The sequence below is a fragment of the Geospiza fortis genome, unplaced genomic scaffold (assembly GCF_000277835.1).
Source record: "Geospiza fortis unplaced genomic scaffold, GeoFor_1.0 scaffold172, whole genome shotgun sequence".
Classification (NCBI taxonomy): Eukaryota; Metazoa; Chordata; class Aves; order Passeriformes; family Thraupidae; genus Geospiza; species Geospiza fortis.
This window is the reverse complement of record NW_005054309.1, coordinates 6,652,397-6,668,986: the sequence shown is the minus strand read 5'-3', so window position 1 is coordinate 6,668,986 and position 16,590 is coordinate 6,652,397. Positions and strand designations below refer to the sequence as shown.

General features: G+C 40.5%; 1 protein-coding gene across 2 annotated transcripts in view; it reads left to right on the top strand.

Moving 5' to 3' along the window:
- NAALADL2 (N-acetylated alpha-linked acidic dipeptidase like 2) overlaps nucleotides 1-16,590 on the top strand; it is a 421,140-nt gene that overhangs the window by 118,681 nt on the left and 285,869 nt on the right. The window contains exon 1 of one of the 2 annotated variants that reach the window (XM_031055527.1): nucleotides 13,284-13,301. The exons of the other annotated variant lie outside the window; for it this stretch is intronic. The gene's annotated coding sequence lies outside the window, so the exon portion shown is untranslated. Of the gene's footprint in view, nucleotides 1-13,283; nucleotides 13,302-16,590 lie in introns of those variants that run through there. 2 annotated transcript variants of the gene reach the window in all.

Genomic DNA, 16,590 nt, shown 5'->3' with positions numbered 1-16,590 from the left:
TCTCGTCAGTTAATTATCAAATATATTTTACTTTGCAGTGCATAAAGTTACTGATAAATAAACTTGTTTTTCTTAAACGTGTATTAAAAATAGAGCAACCCAAACTTGTTTGTTTATAGAAGCTCAGCACCAAATCTTTGACTTCCCAAGTTTGGTGGTCAAGGAGAAGTTTCTGAATGTGCTCCTCTGCTGTCTCCAGAAATGGATTGTGCAACTTAGGTATCTCTTTTCTTAATAGGGACCTGGTTGAAAAGCCTGAATAGACATAGAGCCTTTAATAAAGGCTCATTGTCTGTTCTTGCACTCTTGTTGTCCAGTAGCTGTCCTAACAGAAGCTTTCAGGAAAGACCACTTTGGTTTTTCACTCTTGAGGCAAACACAAAGCCACCAAAGTTCTTACTTACTCATTTCTCTGCACACCAAAATTTAGGTCTCTGTCCTTAAGCAGAGGAAGCTGCACTAGAACTGAAAACCTTCACCCACTAAGCGGATGTTTCAGTGGAATGTTTCACTGGCACTTTCCAGAGAAAACTCAGTGAATTAATTCCAAGATGATGTTCAGCGTTGGAACTGGAGTCAGGGAGCAGCTGGGGAGATTCCCCAGGTGTCTGCTGGAGTCTCACCCCTTGCACTGACCCTGAGCTGGCCAGGGGCAGCTTCAGCTCACTGGCAGTAAATGACAGTAGGATGCATGAGCCTGGTGCATTGTAGGAACCCCTGACTGCAAATTTTGGGCCATGGGCTGACTGCGGGGGAATACATAGCAATAGCTCAGTTAAGCTAAGAGAAATAAAATAATAAAAAACCTAATTTCAGACCTAAGTATATTTTTCTTCTCTCTTTGTTTTCTTGGTAAAGAGTCTTTTCTGGCTGTGGAGCAATCGAATTAACCCAATTAATGTAATAATCAGGCAAGAATAAAGCATGAACATTTTCTTGTAAACTCCTTCATTTCTGTGAATCAAGTGAAAACTTCTTTTGGAATTCACTGCTCTGATGACTGAGGTTTGGGGGTTGTCTGATTTACCTTCCATAGCAAAACTCAGGACATAAATATCTTTTACTTCAGCTTATGTGATGCTTACCTTGAGGGGTGGGGATGCTCTTACTCCTAAATGAGATTTTTGTTTGAATTAGCGTAGTTTGTTTCAGAAATTTTACTTGAAAAGTACGCTTTACCTAGCCTGAATTATCTTGAAAAGCTCATCTTCTAGTTTTTACCCTCTGTATTTCTGTTTCAATACTTAAAAAAAAAAGGAAGAAAAAACAATACATTTTAGTTTTAAAAACAGACTTAATTGCTTCTGGATTACAAAACTTTTCTAACGCTATTGATTAGACCATTTTGAGTGTAATCCAGATGGAGCTTAACATGGGGAGAGCTAATTACCTCTTTTAAATTGCAGTTTTTTGTTCCTTTAAAATAACGCTGTGTCTTCTCTTTGATTTTTGTCATTGGCAGTTGCGAATGTAAATGTTGAAATAAAACTAACTTTGAAGGCAGAGAGACAGGTGTGCCTTTTCAACAAATTGATTACAAATGTATCAGACACCTGTTGTTTGATTTATGTGGCAGAAAAGAGCAAATATTGTCTTGTAACTCAGTTGGGAGTGTGGCTGGATAAGATAATCTCCTTGTGCTGGAGAGGGAGGATAAGACAAGCAAAACAACCTTTTGTTTTGTTTAGAAGCCCTTTTTGTTAAACAATCAAAACAATATTGAAATTGCAGTGTTGAAGGAAAGCATTTTCCTTGGGGATAATCTTGGGAAAGGCAGGGGAAGGGTGGGTTGGGTTTGAGGTTCCTTGCAAAGATTTTGCCAAAGGGGCTCTGCATGGCAGCGATCGTTGCTCTCTTTGGTGGAGAACTGCAAAGTTCCCATCCCAGGTGCTGGTTTGATAGTTAACATTTAGATTTCCTACGAAATGCAAATTCAGAGGTTCTCTAAAAGCAGTTGCAAAATTTCTGTGGTCTTTGGCATTTTGTCCCAAGCACCTGCCACGAACCAGAGAGACCTGCATCTTGCAGCCTGTGTGAAAGTGAAAGGAGAGGGTGGGGAGCCCAAGAGGAGACAAAGCCGCCTTGCCCGAAGCACATGTTAATCAAAGCACATCAAAGGATATGATGTCAGTTTATAGAGAAACAGGTCAGGCAGGCCCAGGTAGCTCAGGAAGCAGGATACTGATTATTCCCAGAAGAAAGTCAGGTATAGGGTTACCGCGCCACGGTGGGAAGTCAGGAGGTCAGAACTTGCACAGCAACCACGTCCCCTGGCTGGAACAGCTCAGCTCCTCTCAGGGGAGTTTATAATTCAGTGGAAATGGGAGAGAATGAGCCCAGTGCAGCGAGTGCAGCCCAGCCAGGTAAGCACACGTGGAATGCTGTGCTGTCGGGAGCTCTGGGGCATCCTTGCCCTGCGTGTGGGAGCTTGTTGTGCTGCCGGCTGTGCAGCGTGTCCACGCGATGGGACCTGTCCTTGCATGTGTTTTGGGGAAAGGAGGAAATCCACATCACTCATCTCTGCAATGCATTATTGAAAAAAACCCACTGCTTGCATTTTAGGAGGGCAAGGAAAAGTCTGATAAGATCATGTAAGCATTTGGCACTCTACTGTCAATAAAGGTTGCTTTAAATTTAAGGTGATCTGTGGATGTTGGGGTTACTGTTCTGTAGCTTTGTAAAACCTTCCGCAAATGCTTTTTGGGTAGGAAGTGCTTGGCACAACTACTTTGCACAAATTTCCTGCCTGTTGCATGTGAGCAGGGCATGGCAGATACAGGGAGATGAAAGATGTTTTCTGTTTAGCATTCGTGCCTTATTTCAGCTTGTTGCCTTTGTGTTTTTTTCCTTTTGTGGGTTGTTCTGAGGTTACACCAACACATGCATGCAAAATAGCCCTTGTGGGCACTTGTGTGACAAACTGTAAGAACAGAGTATTCTGTCCTAGGTATTTTAAATTTTCAATAGAATCCTGAACGCAACACTTCATAAATCTTGCTTAGTCCTTCTTTTGCAACATTAATGTCAAGTTTTTGCTTTGAGAAAGAATGTTTTCCCAGCAGCCCTTTTTTCTTTCAACAGGCTGTTTTAACATCCCAGAAAATATTATCATCCTGGGGAATTATTCCATTATTTTATCTTCTTAGCATTCAGTGGGTTTTTTCCCCTGACATTCAGCCCATGCTTTGCTTTTGCTTAACTTTACCAGTTTCTTCCTGGCCTCTTTCTCATGCTCTGCATATAAGGGATATAGCTTTGTGTCTATTTTGTGTTTTGCAAGAATCCTTAAACCATTGTAAAATTTTCAAAAGGTTTTCTGAGAGCTGGAGTGGTAACTTTCTAGTCAGTGACAAGATGTGTTGTTATTTTTCCCTTGAAGTTATTCTTTATATGCATGCCTGCATGTAATCCAGGGTTTCAAATGCGTGTCTCAGATTTCCATATTTTGTAGGGAATAACTCCATCATTGCTGGAGCAGGTTCAGTTCACAGAGATCTTCTATTCCACTGCCTTTCTCTCTCTCTCTTTTTTTTTTTTTCCTGTATTTTAATAATTATGTAGGAACAATCCAGAAAATATATGGCAGCAAATTAGATTTTGATCTAATTTGCTTAAGTAAAGCAGCAGGAATATTCAATGCTGTACAAGTCTAAATTTCATTTCAGGCATGGCAATGAAAGAATTGATATTGTTTCTTCCTCTCTTTCTTCATTGAGGACCTGACTTGTGGTTACAGGGGTTTGCTGCTCAGAAGGTTGTTCAGTCTAACTCCAGTCTTATTTTCTGTGCTGTACATGAGGAGCTATTTTACTTCTGCCAATATAATCTATGAATAAAACGGATGGAAAATATTTGCAAGCATGTTGTATTTTATACAGGTCTTTTGGGAACTATGATTGTGATTCTGGCTTAATTTGTGCCTTTTCTCTATTAGCCTAAGTGAGCTTATTCAAATGGAATTCCTCTTGATTTGCACTAATGGAAATGGGACAAGAGTTAGGGCTGCACAGTAATTTTGGCTTAAAAAAAATATATTCTGTGTGTGCATACATGCAAACGCACATGCACACCCCCAGTGTCACTTTGTCAGTTGCCATCAACCTTATTTCCGTGTGTGCTTGTTTTTAGAAACTGTCCCAAATAATTGGTGATTCAACTGGCATTTTTTAAGGAAAGAAAGGTGCAAAGATTAACATTACTCAAGATACCTGTCAAAACCACTGCTAGTGAGACAACCTGGGTTCCTTTTCATGTTATTTTTTTTTAGACAACTTTGAGGCTTGTGTGAATTACTAAAGGTGCCAGATTGACAGCCCTGGAGGCTGGCTTCACTTATTCATTAGCAAAAGAGATGCGGCCTGGGCAGCAGGTGCACCAACCTTCTTGCTCTGCAGTACCCATGGCTTCAGTTCTGCTGTGAAAAAAACCCTGGTTTTGAGGATCCAGGGTTTCAGTCCTGCTCCCTCCTTGCCTTTCCCTGCAGCATTTTCTTCTAATGGTGTTGTGATGATTAGGCTGGAGCCCTAAAGACTACACAGAGCCCTTTATTTGATTTCCCCCAGCAGCCGTCAGATGGGGAAGGAGGCTCGGGGCTTACATAAGTCAGTAATTCTCGCCATCTGGTCAATCAGTAAATATAAGGTCACTCTGCCGTCACAGCAGTTTTGTTTTGCACCAAGTACAGTAAGCCCAGAGAATAAATTAACTCTTGGTTCCGTCCGTTGTTGTTTTGCTGCTGCTGGCAGTGGTTCAGAGCCCCGTTCCCGCAGCCGGGGTGTGACAAGTGAAAAGAGCAAAGCTCTGAACAATGGGGCTGTGCCTGCCAGCCATGGATTGATTCCTGGTTCAGGCAGTGCACTGAGAGCCCTTCAGAAATGCACTGAAGCTCACCAGGAGTACCTTGGACTTTTGTGGTGGTTTGGGTTTTTTCCCTCTTTTGTTGTTGTTGGGTTTTTTGCTTTTAGAATCAAGATCCGTTCCCTTCGCACGACTTGTTTTCAGTCTTCCCATGAATTAAGTACTGTTTACTGGAGAATGTGACAATATAAGCCCCACAAGATGCAATTACTGTGAATTTTAATTTGATGACATTGTACATGAGTTGTAATTGATTTTACACTGTATTGTGTTGCTAGATGATGGTAGCAGCTTTGCTGGCTTGCTAAGTGTGTGTAATCCGTGCTTGCCTCTGGCCCACAGAGGAGAGAGCTGAATTGAGAAGTTCAAGTTAATGCAGCTTGTTCTTCTGGTTCTTGAGAGGCACAAGTAAGTGAGCAAGAATGAGGGGAGTCATATAAGCATTATTAATAAAACATCATAGAAAATTTGAGTTTTCTTCAGGGCTCCCTTATGTGCTGCTTATTAATGTAACTTAAACATTTTTATAACTCGTTTCATTATATATATATATATATATATTTAATATAAACATATTATTAAACAGCTGCATTATTTCTAAAAGCAGTTCCCAGCAAGTTCAGATTCCCTCTGCAATTAATCTGGGCTTTGGATGAGCTCCGAGTGTGTGTTCCTTAGGGTTTGTTCTTGTGTTCTGATGTTGATTTTTAGATCAATATATATGTAGTTTCATGAAATATTTACAGACCAGGTCTGAAAGAAGCAGCTACTACTTTTTGCTGAGAGAGGTGATAGGAAAATATCAAGAGCCTACATAAAGATCCTGGCATGCTTGCATGGAGCACTGGGAATTGAGAAGGGAATGTCCCAGAAAGCAAATTTCAGTCTCAAATGTCTTTCTTACTTCTTGGCTACCATGTCTACCCAGCTTCCTAGGCTACATGAACAATTTCCTTTCAGGTTTGTGTTTTTGAGCAGGGCTCTAAATAATGCTAACGAATGCTGTAATCAGCTGCAGTTATTAACTGGGGGCTCTCTGACAAAAGGTGGCAATTCTGAAGGTGCATTGTCAAAGTGCTTCTCTCCCCTTGCTGTTGGATGACCTCAGCCCTGCAAGTCGAGGTTTTCTCTCTGGACAGTTACTGACAGAACATCACCAGGTCCCTTTTTGGCTCTTTTTGAATGATAATAGCAAGGGTTTCCTGTGACAGCATTTCTTGCACAGCTTGGCTCTATTCCCCAGCCAGGTACAGTAACAATAGGTAATTTAAAATAATTCGTTTTATTGCTGCCTCCTGTCGATTTTTGACTTTCATTTCAAAGTGGTGAATCTAGAAAGCTGGAGAAGTATGTTCTGATCACTATCCTGGTGCTGTGAAAAATACAAGATTTAAATAGTCCCGCAGAGCCATCAGCAGCTGGAACAGCACAGAGCACTCTTTTTTCTTCAGCTGAAGTAATTTGAACATTTTCAGGGTGCTTTTAACCCTTTTATCACAGGAATACCTGGGCTTTTTTAGCTTTCATTTCCCAATTCATATGTGCTCACAAATAAGGAGTTGAGATTTCAGTTCTACACAAATACTATCACTAATATAAGCCTATTAAATCTGAGAAAACTGCATAAATTGAAGCATGATAAGAGGGAATCTGTCTGCAATGGTGAGAATTGACCACAAAACTAGATATCAAGCCCAAGATTTTCAGCTCCAGTCTACTTGGTATTATTGTTGTTTTGCTGTCACAATCCCTTCCAGTTCTTAAAGGTATGTTGCAGATGATTGCATCCTAATATGTGTGCCTGAAAATGAAACAAGATAGCAACATCTTGCTGCAATAAGTAAAACTGAAATTGAAAACATAGTAGATGTACAGCAAAAGGATTATGTTTGCAAAGTGTTTAAAAACTTTTCCTCATAAAGCTGCTTTAACCTTTGAAATTCTACCAAATGTAGGAATGAGCCCTTGTCAGCAGTAGGGTCTGTCAGATTCAGTGTTTGCCACGCTAGGGAAGTGATCCAAGGGAAGTTGTTGGTTTTTCCCCCAGTACATCATTGTTCAGTGTGTGTGGTAAGGGTTATGTTTGTTTTGGCTGCTCCTGCACCTCTTTTTCTGAAAGTCAGTCACTTAGTGGAGAAAAGCAAAGAGCGGAGGTTGGCGCGGGGGGAATATCAATGTGGGCTGAGCAGCTCAGGCAAAGGAAACCTGGTGTTATGTAAACTTCTTATGCAGATATGAGCTAGTTCATAAACTAAAGAGTGCTCTGCATTCATAGCAGGCCCTGACAAGCTCTCTTTTTTCCCCCTTCTTCAAGTACTGGAAGTTTTCTGGAAGCGCCTGGAAATTTTTCCATCTCTATACAGGGATTTCATTCCATAGTCCTAGTGCAAAAGGTGGTGATGGTGAGAGGTTTTATTTTATTTTTCTTTTTCCTTTTCTTGAAAAAACAGCATCTCCACTGATCATCATCACAGTGGAGCAGTGTCCTGAATGCTATCATGTCTTGCAGTGAGTTCTTGAAATGTGTTTTTTAAAGACAAGTGAGGTTGGGTTTTTGTTGCAATGTCATTCTGATCCAGGTCTTTAGAATTTTTTTTTTCTTGAGTGTTTGGTTTTGTGTTGGGGGATTTGGCTGGTTGGTTCTGTTTCCCCCTCCCCTCCTCAAGGCCCAGTCTCTTAATTAGTCTCCTGGTTATGGGATATATAGAACTGAGACTAATAACTGCAAAGCTGTTCATTTTGCATTTAGCAATCAGAGAAGCAAGAAGGATTGACTTCATGTACATCAGGCAAGTAGATGGAAATCATTGCAAACCAACAGTGAACTTCAAAGAGATTTATCATTTTCTACCCCTTTGAAAAAAATGCACGTTCTATGTAATATTGGGGCTTTTCACTCAAATTTTAAAATTCTCGGTTTTTTAGAGTCCACTGTCATGTTTCATGGGTGGAGAGCCACAGGTACCTTTGGGCCTGCCTGGTACCAAGGGTCAGCTCTCTTGGAGTGTTGCTGCAGCTGCTTCTGCCTTTTTCCAGTTTCATGTTTCTGGTTAAATTTTGGACATATCCTGAAGCTCTCTTAGCATCAGAAGGACAAAAAGCATAAGCTAAAGGTAACTAAATCCATCCCTGTAGAAACAGTTACAGAAAGTGGAACTGTGCTTTTTAGCCCAAATGTTACTCTGAATCCGTAGTGCTAGGCATAATAGCTGGCTTTGTCAATTTATATATATATTCATCTTTTTCTTCAAGTAGTGCTTTTAAAAGTGGCATTTCTGCTGTCTGTGTATGCTCAGATTTTCTGTGCCTTCATAACACAATTAAGTTCACCACATTTTATTCCTGCTAGCCTTGCAAAGAGGGATTGAGTCAGACTGTATTTGTTCTTGTGCTTCATCAGCAGAAATGTTTACCAGCTTTCTAGTTTTGCTTTATTTGTGAAAATGCAATGAATGGGGTTACACTGGTATCAGGAGGGTTTAATTTGGTTTGTGTTGTTATTAGCCTTGATTGAGAAACGAGCAAGAAATAATCCAGTTACTCTTCCACTGCCCAGGGATGAGTTTCTAGGGCTGATAGCAAATAAATACATCTCTTTTCACTGATAAACCAAGTCTATTTGGCCTGATAGTTACAGCAAACCCAAGCCATGGGATGGTTGTGCAGGATTGTTGTTTCTCCATCCTTATGGAAGCGCAGTTGTCCTTGATCAACTCTGCTCTCTTCTTCTTTGCTCTCTGTATGCCTTGGATAGAGGAAGGACTCTTGGGGTTATAAATATACAGCTGTTCACATATGGCAGTAAATTTAATTTAAATTGCCATATATTGCTGTAGCTCCTGGCAGCACCAGTGACTCTGGGACCTGGTACCCCCTCCATGGAGGAAAGGCACGGTGAGCTCTGAGGGACTGACATTCAGTTCTCTGGCACTTCACGGGCATTGTGGCCACCTCCTGTAAACTGGAGCACAGCTTAACTGGCAGATAATTATATAAACCCTGTCTTCTGCATGCCTGAACAACAAAGTGTTTGTAACTCCTGCTTTCCTGATATAGAGAATTCTTTCCTAGTTACTGTTTCTATACTTACCAGATTACATGAAAAAAGCATAAAATCCTTTATATTATCCATAAACATAATAACAAATGCTACACTATATAACTTAGACTTAGTCAATAATTCTAGACTTAGCCTGAGGGGCTGAAGAGAAAATTATTCCTGTTACAAATTTTAATTATGCCATAAACTCTGGGAAATAGCTATTGATCTTCAGCATCTGGCATCAGAAATGTCGCCTGCTTTTTCTGGTTATTTAGTTTGTCAGTTGCATTGTCATATAGGATAAAAATAAAAAATGTCACAGGAGATGAAGATGCACCATATGCAAATGAGAATATTTTGGTTTGTTTATGTACTAAAAATATTTTATTGCTGAAGAGTTTTTTGTTTCTTACCAGATTTTTTTAGCTATCTCCAGAGAAATTTGCATTTGAGATGCAAGAAAGCAAATTCTAATTCTATCAAAGACTCTTTCTCACCATGGGATGCTGTAATGTGTACAGTGTGTTTCTTGTCTTAGAGGTACATTTAAAATTGGAATTCAATTAACTTCTCTGTTGTGGAAGAATTATAATTTCAAGGGCCAGATGAGACAATGGCTGGAACTTTATTTCTGCATTTGTTTTCTTAAACCAGGGCTGTTACATGATGACTGTTAGTGTAAAAATTTTAAGTCAGACTTAAAATAGTAACCTAGAAATTCTGATCTGCTCTGAAATCAGTGGCTCAGTGGCACAGTGAGCTCTTACACAGATGCTGCAGAGGAGAAGGAAAAGCTTTTAAGAAGTTTTAATTTTGGAGCAGGATGCACTGAGAACAGAACTAGAAATGCAGACCACCTTTCTAATCCATGTTAGGCCTAGAGCCACGTGTGTTGTTTGGTGGTTGGTCTGCATGTGTTCCATGAGGTTTGGTTGTAGGTGATTCCCCAAAAACAGTTTTGGGTGACTGGAAATAAAGGCTGTACTCCAGTAAAACTCGAGTGCAGGTGTCTCTGTAGGCAGGGTAACAAAGCTCCCTTTCCTTTCCCATGTCCAGAATGTTTGAGAAGACACTGCTGTGAGGCAGATGAGAGGTAGTTTTCCTTGTCCAGGAGAATTGGAGCTACACAGGGTGAAATGGGTTGGAGAGCTCCAAAGAATTGGCCCTTGGAAGGACAATTGAGGGCAGCTCACCACGAAGACAGAAATAACAGAGGCTCTGAGTGCTGAGCAGGTGCCTGGGGGGCCAAAAGCACTTTGTGCTTTCCCTTCAAGTGTCTGAAGCAAGGAGGGAATTGTGTGGGAATGTGAGAGAAACAAGTGCTGCTGGCTCAGTGCAGCGATACAGTGAACCCAGTCTAAGTGCCAAGCATTGATGTGAAAAGGAAGGATGTTTGTAAAGCTGTACCACGGGATTAGAAGGAGCTGTGTAAAGGAGACTCCCAGGAGCACCCTTGAGAAATACTGTACTTGTCTCCCAGTTAGAGCAAGGGATGGGAGCACCTCTGTCCCTTCCTGCTTGGTGGTTTTACATAAATTTTTACCTTCTTTTCTTCACCCTGTGGCGAGCTATGTGTTACGATACACGGCATCTGAAGTTTCTCAAACTTTGTGCACATGACTGTGACCTCTTACAGAAGAAGTAAACTCAGCAAAGTAGGACAAAGCTGACTTCAGAGGGGCAGCTTGTGGTGGCTGCTGCCAGCTCTTCAGCAGGAAATTTCTCCCTCTAAGAGTACCTGCCAGTGGCGAATTGATGCTCAAACCCTCCTGGCTGACTTCACTCAGCCTGGCTTTGAGCAAAAGGGATAGAAACAAATACCACTGAGGCTTGCAGGCATTTGGGGTGGCCAAGCTGACAGGTTGCACTCCAGCAGGTAAACGGAAGCCTATTAAGAGCACACAGAGACAAAATGTGTTGTGTGAGCGTCAGGTGTTTTTTGGGATGGACCTCAGTGAGGCAGACAGCTGTGGCTGTTTCAAGGACACGGAGCAACCATGTGGTTTCTGAAGGATTTCTGTGTCAAGTTCTGACTTAAATATTTTCATGTAGAACTGAATGTCTAAATCAAAGCTTGCATCTGTGTTCACTTTACAGAGCAGGACCAAGGTGGCATCTCCATCTGACTGCAGAGCCCTCTCAGCAAAATGTAAAACACAGCACCATCCCCAATTTTGTGTTCTCTGAAGAGCCCTAGCAGAACTTGAATAATACTTTTTTGTCTGCTTTCATTTTCTAAAAAGAGCGAAATGTGTGAAATGTGTGCAGTTTTCACAGGGAAAGTGAACCATTGAAATGCCTAGTTCTCTCTAAAAGCTTCCAACAGCTTCTGAACCCAGACCTGCAGTTACCCTTTAGCCGTTTATTTAGGCCTTGTACTCCAGGAAAGTTCTGCCATTTATGTGTTCTACCATTTATTCTGGTGACAAAGAGAAGCTCAATACCTTGAAAAATGTAAGCTCTAATTTTTATATACCTGAATTTTTCTGTCTATTGTTTCTGGCTGGCAGGTCGGATTAGTACTGCTGCTGTACGCAGGAACTTAAAATTCATGTTGGTGTGTCACTGCAGTTACTACACTCCAGCCACCACACCAGAAAACTATTAACTTTCAGTTAATGATAACAGAAACTGTTTTATAATATACTGTGAAATTACATAATCGTCTGCAAAAAGTGTAAAGATTTTATATTAAGAAGCAATTAAACATTGGGGGATTTTTGTTTGTTTGTTTCTTTTTAACAAATTGTAAGACATGCAGTTAATTGGCTTTTGCTTTGGAGGGAATTTGTGCTTGCTATAGCATGGTGTCTGCTCTAACAATAGATGTCTGCCACTGAATTTTGGGATGTTTACATGCAAGGGGAGGCCCTTTTTGATAGGGAGAGAGTAAAGTGGAAGCTTGCACCCATTAAATCTCAGTGTCATGTTGTACTCTGGAGACAAAGCCACAGATGGGCTAAGAAAGAAGGACTTGTCTCAATTTTTGGCTGAACAACAGATTTTCTCTGTTGGCTTGGTTGCCCCTTGTCTTGCTTCGTGCAAATAACTTGCTTCACATTTCCCCTTAAGTCTCATTTGAGATCAGCAGCAGGAGCTGCCCATGCTCTGCAGGCAGCGCAGGGTTAAACTCCGTCAATAGCTCTCGAGTGCCTTTATCTAAGGAAGGTAAATACCATATCAATATCCCAAGGACTACTGACAAGTGCCTTTGTGGCTTTAATTGGCTCAATTCTAGCAGTAGAGAAGAAGAGTGTTCAAATGAAATGAAAAAAAACCCAAGGTCTTCTGTGCATAAAGGTGGGGTTTGAACAAGCTGGGCTAAAAATCAAGAGGATGTATAAAACTCCATGAAGGATGGGAAGTGAAAGGTTGGAAAAGAATGAGGAGCAAAATGAATGTGATAATTTGCCCAGAAAACATTTGTGCTGCAGTTGTGGTCAGTTAGGAAACCTGGCAGCGCCAGCCACTTCCCTTTGCACTGATAGAAACCTCAAATCAGGGAGGAGGTTTCCATTTTCCCCAGGGTGTTCCTTGTTTCAAGACACACTTTCCCAACACCCATTTGGCCATACATCCCAAACGCCGTGAGCACTGTGCTAATAACAGGGTTATAAACCAGGCTGGAATGTGAGTCTGGATGTAATCTTGTGTGTTCCCTCCATGGTGTGCCATGTGGAAGATCCAGGGCAGGTTTCTGGGTGAGGGAGGGATTAGTTCCTTCAGTGCCCAGTGGACAGCAGTGAAGTGAAATCTTCTTTTTATCTTGTACTTTAAAGTTCAGTGTCAGTCTAAGTAGCTCTAAGCACACTCCAGAGGTGATACAGAAGTGAAAGGTTCCCTGTATATCACTTCAGTGTTGTTTCTTTTTCTGCTTTATGGCATTTCCAGCTCCTTCTATAATGCAAATATCTGTGTGCTTCATACATGAATTCTCGAGTATTGCAGGGATTATTTTGGGAGGGTTTTGTAGGTTGGTTTGTTTGTTTTTCTTTTTATTTATTTATTTTTTAATGAGGATGAAAATTTATCTAGCATAATGATTAGATATTTATTTGACTCATGGAAATGCTAAGTATTGTAAGATTTCAAACATCTTCGGGGAAAAAAAAATCCAGCCCCCTAAATTTACTTTAATCAAATATTATCCCAAACACAGTCTTTCTAAAGTGTGAAAGCTGAAATTTGGCTTGGAAATGCAGTGTATTGCTTTGTTTATTCTGATATCATTGCATTTTGTATTTTTAAAGGTAAGCTGTATCCTGCAGTGTTGGATGTCTTGGAGTCAGCAAACAGCAGGTGCTGACATCTGGCTCTGCTGAAGGTGGCTCTTCACATCCTTCAGGGACTTCTTGGGTCCCTAAACCAGTCTGCCCCTCGCCACTGCACTCTCCAGCTGAAGGTGAGGGATTCCAGGTTACACATCTGGAAATCCTGTCCCAGCCTTGCCTGGTGGTGCAAGCACAGGAGTTAATTGATCTGTGACCTGAAATCCATTTTGGAGGCACTGGGAGCCTGGGGTTGGGTGGGAATGTGTGCATGCACAGGCACACGGTGATCTGGCTTTGCCTGCAGCCATTTCCCAGAAATCAGGAGCGCTCAGAACACCCAGAACCTCCCAGAGACCAGGGCAGAGACAAATGAGCCGAGCAGCGAGGGAGGGTTGTACAACGCTTGGTGTACGTGTTCTGTGGTTACACAGGAGCAGTGATTAAAGTTCACCATTGTTTACACACTTATCTTATTACTGAATTCACCTTTAAAAAACTTAGGGGTCACGTGTTTTGCCTTTCCCTTACATGGTTGTGCTCCTAACCTAGGAAGTCAGTGGTACATCCCCAGGCAATAATCATATTATTTCTCCAGGCATCCACCTTGGTCAGCAAACCTTTCCTGAACAGAGTCTGCAGAGGTGGAAGAGGTGTTTTTATTTCTTTAGATCTACCCAAAAGCAAGGGAAAAATCAAACTGATTCTGAGACCAAAAGGAGTCTTAGTGTCTAGATATATGTAGCCTAAGGGTATTGTGTTCCCTTGTTTCTTTTATTTATGTAAAATTGTAGCTTTATTTCTGTCTATTGCTTTGTCTTTAATGCCAACCAAAAGGAAACATTTTGCTGGATTTAAGGTTTGTGTCCGAGTTCTGCAGCGTGGATGATGCCTGCTGTGCTCCAAATGAGTGAGGATAAGGTCCAGTAAAACCTGGCTTTTGTCTGTTTGTCAGCTGTTGGGTTTCAGAAACTTGGATAGTTCTTTTTTTTTTTTCCTCTGAGTTTGGTGTCAGATGCAGCCATTTGAACTGGATTGCATCTTTTATTGCAATTACAGCAAAGCTAAAAGATGCAGGAAAGAAAAATCACCTTCATATTTCAAAAGAGATGTTTTATAAAAAAAGTAAAATAAAATGGGTTTTCTGTTTATTCAGAAACAGATGTTTTTTAAACCAAATCATGAACTTGTACTCAGATTTAATTTATTGTTTAATTTTGTACCAGTCCTTAGAAAATAAACTGCCTTGGGAGCAAGTGAGCTGGAGTTTTCTATATGCTGAAGTCTTGGAATGAGGCTTCTTTCAGCAGAGTTCAGCATCCCAGGAAAAGAAACAAAATTGCTGATGAAGCAGGCTCATGTATATAGATATTTGCCAGGGTTTTAAAAATGCAGCAATCTCAGTTTGCAGCACAACTCTACCAAAGTCTGAGTAATTGAGTTCAGTCCAAATCAAATCTCAGTCTTCAAAACTCAGGCTTTTAAAAAGTGGAGTTTGTGTTGTTTTCTTTTTTCTTTTTTTCCTGGCTGTGGGACTCTGGCTGTGTTCAGGCATTTCATCCTCACTGCCTCTGAGTGCAGACAGGTCCTAAGTGGAGGCAATGAAACCCAGCTGGTAACTTTAAATTATTTCTGACCAGATGTGAAATCGCCCACTGAAATTTTGCGATGGTCATCTTCTTTTCCTTTATGGAAATTCTTAGCTGATAAGCAAACACAAATCTTTGAGAATGAGGGTTTGAACTGAACCCAAGCTTTAAAACTTCTCCTGACTTGCAGTAATATTCTTCAACAGATTACAGGCATTATAAGCCCAAATATACGTGTTTGTTTTGCTAAGTTTTTGCTAAATCTTTTTAACATGTTTTTCCTGACAATCACAGTATATTTGAATTCTTCCTCTCGAAGACTGCAGTAAAATTGTCTGCATTTCGTTTAATTCACTTCATCTTGTTTGTATTTCTCAGTCAGAATTGGAAGAGGGATTATCCAGTCCACTCACTGACCCATGTCTGGCTTTCCAGGGAAAGTCAATTGTATATATTAAAAAAGGGTCATGTTTATCCTATTGGAGTGCTTCTGTTTGACAGGCTGTTTATTGCAACTATTTTTTCTTGTTTACTTTTTTTTCAATGGTATATATGGGCTAAAAGTTGTAATTGGCCATATTTTCTGTTTTGTCTTGGTTTGACTTTGGGATTTGTTTTGGGAAGTGAACGCTGAGGTCTTTGAATAGGCACATCTGTTGTGAAGATGGAAAACTGATAGAGGCATGATTGCTTACTGTAATAGGAGAAAATTAAAATCCTGTATTCCATGGAGCAGAATAGGAGCAGAATGCTGAGATAGCCCATTTGAAAAAGCAGAATTTTAAACGTTCCTGGGTTGTTCAGTTATCGTTTGAAAACCCCGTAACCATGAGGCATTGCAGCCATTTTAAATTACTTGTATATAAATGTTTAAATTATGCCAAGTATAAAGATAAGCATTTCTATTATACTTCTGATTTTGGAGATCATCAGTAACTTCCTATTCTTCATAAAGTTCAATTTCATGCAAGAGTAACTGATGTTTTCAGCTGCAGTCAGTGATGCTGGGGCTCTGCAGAGCTGTTGGATGTTGAGGGAGAAGGATCCAAAGAGAAATAATTTAGAATAGCCTACGGTTGATTTACTAAGGTCATTGTGACAGTGTATCCATATCATGTTATTAAACACAAACATTATCATATTAGTAATTTTATGTATAATTATAACTGTATAATTACTCTATTTTATATACCCAGCTTTGTGCCCATTAGCTTTTAGTCTTAAATCATTAAAGGCAGATTTTAACTTCCATATGAATATGAATGCACTTTTTACTTAATAAGGTCAGTCTTTTTTAAAAAAGAGCTCAACATCCTGCAGATGTTGCCTTTACCCATTATTAAAGTTTCCCTTTTTCAATCAAAACTTAATATTTCTAGACAGTTTGTCTTTCTATAATTAACTGAAATTAGGACATAGTGAAAATGTGTTTATAACTACTGTATTAGTCCTATTTGAAATTATTGTCTTCTTTCCCATAATGAATCAAATTTCTAATGATTCTTCCTGCTTACTAATTTGCATTGCTGTCTGGCTGCCTTGCATTTAATCAGAGAGAATAAACTGCTAATAGATCACCAGGAATCTGTCAGGAGTGCCAGTGTAGCAGTGTGAGTGCTGCCAGGGGATGGAAATACCTGGAAATGATGGGCTCAGTCCATTGGGGGTTTCACCCCTGGTCAGAAACACAATGACTGGCATCTCAAAACCTTCAAGAGAAGCTGCAGTAACCCAGATCTGTAATGGGACTTTGTGCTTATCTAGGAACCCCCTGTTTTCTGCCTGGCTTAGAATGCTGCTCTCATCCTGCTGTCCACCAGTGAGCAGCAGAGAT